The 6,156-nt window shown below is 38.8% G+C and overlaps 1 long non-coding RNA gene across 1 annotated transcript; it reads right to left on the minus strand.

Annotated features, from left to right (window-relative positions):
• Nucleotides 1–2,806: 2,806 nt before the first annotated feature.
• Nucleotides 2,807–3,349, minus strand: LOC116723532 (uncharacterized). The gene is made up of 2 exons (XR_004340001.1): nt 3,122–3,349; nt 2,807–2,981 (listed from the first exon to the last, which is right to left on the minus strand). It is a non-coding gene; the product is annotated as an uncharacterized LOC116723532 (long non-coding RNA).
• Between the last annotated feature and the right edge of the window lie 2,807 nt (nt 3,350–6,156).

The raw sequence follows: 6,156 nt of genomic DNA on the forward strand, positions 1-6,156 counted from the left end.
CGGAGAAAGAAACAATTGAGCCTGAGAATTCAAGTGCTGGTTTGACAAACGCAGCAGTAGAAGATTGGTGCCAGGTGGCAGTTGGTTCCTGGATCCAAGACGCTATCCAGGAAACTGTCCGAGGGAAGGATTCCTCCAATCTTCCCTCGGAAAAAGAAACAATTGAGCCTGAGAACTCAAGTTTGGCTTTGACCAAGGCAGCACAAGCCGATGGGACACAGGCCCCCACTGATAGCTGGATCCAGGTACCGACTGCTGCCCAGACCACTGACATAGAGAAGGATTCCTCCAATCTTCCGTCAGGAGAGACAGTCGAGTCTGGAAAGACAAGTTTCGCTTTCACAAGTAAACAACTAGAAGAAGAGAGCACTTTCCAGACCATAGTGGTACAACTTCTGTTACTGTTTTTTTTTGTTTTTAGTTTCTTGTGCATTTTATTTTTATTACGGTTTTGCTTTTACTTTAGTATTTTTTTCTTTGGTTTATTGTTTCTGTACACTGTTTATTCACTTGCTTCTTTTTTCAGTCCGGATTCAGATATGCTTTATTGAGAATAACTACAATTGGTATTTTTTAAAATTGTTACCCCGCTATAAAAATCCCAGTTTTAGAACATCCTATGTGTTGATGAACTGGACTAAATTGTTCAAAATGGGTAAAACAGCAGTAAGTGTGAACCAAAAGATGAACTGCAGTGTAAAGATTGGAAGGTTATTGAAAGGCAGAACCCTGTGAAAATAAAAACTTCTGAACAAATGGATAGTAAATTATGGGTTAATATGAGTAAATCATTTATATAGAATTGGGAACTGGAACATTAGATGAGTATGTGAATTATTTCCCTCCATGCTGAGAAGGTAGTAAACATTAAAAAAAAGCTTCAGCAGGAATATTTTATAAAAAGGAGGTTTTAGAGGGAGAAGAGGAAATCTAAGATCAAATAATTCAGGGTGTTGTGGAAAAGAAGGACATTTGGCCAGAAACTGTCCTGAGAAACAAAACGCCTGAGTATAATTAGAATCAGCTCTGAGTGAACCAGAGTCTGATAATGAGACATCGCATCCCAAATGAGATGAAGTGAATGAAATGGAAATTGATCAAACGAGGGAAGTTTTGCTAAATTTACATGATTTGCTATCAATGGTTAACATTAAGCCTGAAATAACTATTGGTTATTGGGAAAAAGATCTTTTTGTGTGACACTGGTGCATGAGGAGCTACTTGTAGAGAATCAACACTAAACTGTAATAAGACACGATTAAAAGCAACTACAGAAAGAAGAGAGTGTTGCAAATAAAAATAAGCAGGAGGAAGCAACAAGTATGTTTATTTAGACTAGAGAACAATGAAGCACCAGGGAGGAGTTGCAACTCCTGCTCACAGCAGCTTGCAGCAGCTCAGCAGGGGAGAACAGGCAGAAGCTGCAGCGGTGCTGCAACTCCGACCCCCACCAGGTCCAACTGACCACCATATGAAGCCCCCTGGCAAAACACTAGTGCATGATAACAAAGTTACAACTTTAGAAGTAAAGCAACAGAAGACTCCCACATTTTAAAATGAGATGAAACTAAAACATATCTCATGATACAAGAGCCAAATGCTAATGAAGCAGCAGAAGAATTAGGAGTTTCTCTTGAAATCCTTATCAGCTCTTTTTCCTGCCCCTGCAAGAGGTGAGAGGAGGTTCATGAAGGGGGGAGTGGGTTTGTTTTGTGCTCCATCTGACAATAGAGATAACTCAGGCTAGTGGAGTAACCTTAAACATAAACTGTGAAATCTAAAATCACAAAGGATCCAATGAACCTTTTTCCTAAGGAACATAGAAATAGGCTTTTTAAACCTTTGGGTTTTGCTTGGAAACAGGTTATAGGAAGTTGTAGAGAAGTTATTATCATCGCATAACGCAGGATTTTGATGTAGTTTTAGTTTCCTAAATTCAGGAAACAATTTCCTCCATAGAGTGGGTTGTTTAAGTAACAAATGATTGATGAGTAATGAAATAATATGGGAAGTTTGAAATGTTTCACAACTGCAAAGAAAATAATAATTTGATATTATTATTATACCAAACTATAATAATAATAATAATTTGGTATTATTATTATACCAAACTATAATAATAATAATAATAATAATTTGGTATTATTATTATACCAAACTATAATAATAATAATTATTATTATTATTTTTATTAATAATAATTATTAATTATAATAATTTGGTATAATAATAATTCGTTATTGAGTGGACATCCAGAGAGGTTGACAAGCAGTGTTAAGGTGCCAACCTGAACATTATCCAACTTAATACATCAATTTAGGCTTTGATGAGAAGAGAGCTGCTGGTTTGGTTCCACGGATCCAGAACTGGATCAATCAAACTTAGGAATGCACTTTACAGGGTTCTTTCTCTTTAAGGGGTTCTTTCTCTTTAAAGGGTTCTTTCTCTTTAAAGGGTTCTTTGAAATGCAAAGTTAAGTGACATTTTAATATTTTAAGCTGCTTTAGTAGATGTAACTAAATTGATGAAAGTAAATGAAAGGAATATTTTCTAGACTAAAGTTTAGAACCTTTTAATCGTCTTTAATCTTCTCATCTCCTGAAACGACCGTGATTCTTGGTGACCAAAATGTGAAAACATGAATAGTTTGATTAAAAGTAGAACCAGTCAGATTAGAAAGAACACAGCTTTATTTGCTCTCAGTATGAACATCAGTTTAATCATAATTAAACGTATTGAGAAGCTAAGAACAACAGATCGTTAATGCACTTCAACTCTGTAAGAACATCAGCCACATTTTTTTAAAAATTAGAAATGTTTCATCAGCACATCGGGCTCATGTGATCCCAGCTCCAGAAAGGTGAAGGTCTCTGGACATCCTGAAGGTCAAACACCGAGTGGCAGTCAGGAAGACGGACACTTGATGAGACATCCTGCAACTCAGAGGCTGCAGAAGCACCGCACTGATGGTTTACCAACATCTGGAAACACATCGGAATATATTAGGAATGGATTCTGACACTTAAGTTATGTGCAACATCCTGGCTAAAATTAGCGCATGCATATTCGGCACTATTGCAGGTTTTATAGTAGTTTAATGCAAAAATCACCGTTAGCTCACCTGCACCGTCTGAGCCACCTGCTTTCCGGCGCGTTTTCTTTAAGTCTCAGAAAAATCACAATCAGGCTATAAAAAAAAAATAAAAATAAAAAAAGCTCAGCTATTTCTTCTTCTTTTGTATCAGAAAAACAACTCGCGTTAGGTCGCGTAGCAACGAAGCACAGCACATGGATCCTGGAGGCGGGGCGCTATACCCCCTACCGCCAGGAGGCGGCACCCTGCTACAGAGCCGAGTAAACAAAAATAAATAAATAAAACGTAAGACTTAAAGGTGATCAAAACAAAAGGTGAATTCAACTCCAATAGTCAGTCACCTGATGCACCGTGGATTCTGGCTTACGAAGTCCAAAACGATCAAAAAAGTCAAAATTCAGTTCTTTCTTTGTTTTATTCCATATTCAGACAAGCGAGTTACTGGATTCTTCTTCTTCTTCTTTAGATTTTAACGGCAGCTTGCATCCATTTTGTTGCACTACTGCCATCTATTGGCTCCTAATATGTATACCTCAAATTCTCATAACGATCCCAGTATTTTTTAAAAAACGAAAAATCTTCTTTTCCCCCTCAATACTATTTAACTGATCGACCACATTCTCAAATTTCAATTCCCTATTAAAACCTAATTTATCAAAGTCTCATTGAAGTCTCAGAAAAATCACAATCAGGCTATAATTTTTTTAAAAAAAAAAAAGCTCAGCTATTTCTTCTTCTTTTGTATCAGAAAAACAACTCGCGTTAGGTCGCGTAGCAACGAAGTACAGCTCCTGGAGGCGGGGCGCTATACCCCCTACCGCCAGGAGGCGGCACCCTGCTACAGAGCCGGGTCGGGCCGGTGGAAAAGCGGTCACTCAAAAGACCAAAATCCAGCAGTGGCGCAAACAAAAGCCCAGGCGCAAGGCGCTACCTGAGACATCCCCAGTCCTGCTTCAAAGCCCTAAGCTTCAAAAGAACAAGTCATGAAAGCAATGATCTCCTGACATTTCAGTGTGTCCTTGTGGGGAATTGGTCCTTCGCCCCGCAGAGATCACAGTTTTAATCCGAGTCACTATAACTGTAACGAGGTCTGAACCAGGAGCGTCGGAAGCTCCGTCCTCTTCTCAGGCCGCCGGATGATGACGGCATTGGTTCTTCACAGTCCTCTCTAGTATCTTCTGGTCCTGAGACGCTGATTCGAAGGACTGAGGGAATAAACCACGAAGAAGACTGCTCATTTTCAAGGACCTTCTCACAACCCATCTTCTTGTTAGGGTGCTCCACCTCAGCACTCTCCTCCCTCGGCCTCTTTTTGGCCATGTGGCAGACAGATATCAGTGGAGAAGGATCCTCCTTTCTCTGCCTTGTTTTGGAGATGGTGGCAAGAGACGCCAACATCTTTTTGGTGATCGTGGCAAGAGTTGTTAATGAAGAGTCGCCCTTCCTCTTTTTGGGGGTAGTGGCAAGAGATGGTGGTGTAGCAGGGTCCTCCTTCCTCTTCCTCTTTTTGGAGATGGTGCATGGCGATGTCAAGGGAACAGAGTCTTCCTTTCTTGCCATCTGTGTGGAGGTGTTGGGGGAAGATGTCCAGGGAGCCGGATCCTCTTCAGAACTTTCTTTGTCTCCTGTTTGGTCAAAAGACCCCAGTCAATTTAAGCCCCTTTCCACAGGTCAGCAGCTTCTTCTTCAGCAAGTTTGGCAAGTCACAGATTTCAGCCAGTTCAAACTGTCCCGAGGCTTTTCCAGGCTGCTTCAGCCGTCTCCCAAAATCCAAAGAGAACCGCGCAATGACGCCGGGGACTTTTATTGCTGGGTTTCAGACACGGGACCCGAATGACGCAGTCACGTGACCGAAACCCAGCAACTGATGGGTTTCGGTCACGTGAACCCGGATGCCGCGCGAAATTCAGATGGAGGGCCGGAAGGGATTTCTTCGGTTCAAAACCAAGCAAAATTGATCACAACGAGTAAGCTAATGCTTTAACTAGGCCAGGACAAACAAGGCATCTCGAAAAAATACGCCTATATTTAGGATTTGATGCGGGGTTTCAGTCACGTGATCCGGAGGACAGTCACCTGACTGAAACCCTTTTTAACACTTTGAGCAATTGTGTTAATTGCTCATAATCCAGACTTAATGTAATCATTAAGTCTTGATTACATTAAGACTTAATGTAATCAAGTCTTACAGGCTTAAGGCACATATATAATTATAAGACAACAATAAAAAAGTAAAGTAAAAATCCAAATAAATAAAATTTGTCAGACATCAAACAGAAGGATAGTAGAACGACAAAAACAAACAGACATAGACAAAGGATCATCATAGGCGTCCAAGAGTTGTATTCCATGCTCGTTTTTCACCAGTTTTAAGGTTCTGAAGTGGTTTATTCAATTGTTCAATATTTTAAAATGATTTTAATATTAAATATTATGCTGTCTTCAATAGCTTCCAAATCATGGCTATAATCAGGCATTTTGCAGTAAACATTTAATGTAACAAGCAAACCAGATGAAAGAGCCCATTTTTAAACATTTAATGTGAAATTAAACATTTCAAGGTAAACAATAAAGGTGACAAGTAAATGTTATGAAATAGATCACACTTTAAGTAAATATTTGTTGTATATTTCAGGTGAGACGTGAACATGTAATGAAATAGATCCTGTCCTAGAATTTATGTAATTGAACATTATATATATATATATATATATATATATATATATATATATATATATATATATATATATATATACAGTACAGACCAAAAGTTTGGACACACCTTCTAATTCAGTAGGTTTTCTTTATTTTCATGACTATTTATAAGGCAAGAAATCCCACTTATTAACCTGACAGGGCACACCTATGAAGTGAAAACCATTTCAGGTGACTACCTCTTGAAGCTCATCAAGAAAATGCAGAGTGTGTGCAAAGCAGTAATCACAGCAAAAGGTTGCTACTTTGAAGAAACTAGAATATAAGGGGTATTTTCAGTTGTTTTACACTTTTTTGTTTAGTGCATATTTCCACATGTGTTATTCATAGTTTTGATGCCTTCAGTG

Source organism: Xiphophorus hellerii, chromosome 7 (assembly GCF_003331165.1).
Source record: "Xiphophorus hellerii strain 12219 chromosome 7, Xiphophorus_hellerii-4.1, whole genome shotgun sequence".
NCBI lineage: Eukaryota > Metazoa > Chordata > Actinopteri > Cyprinodontiformes > Poeciliidae > Xiphophorus > Xiphophorus hellerii.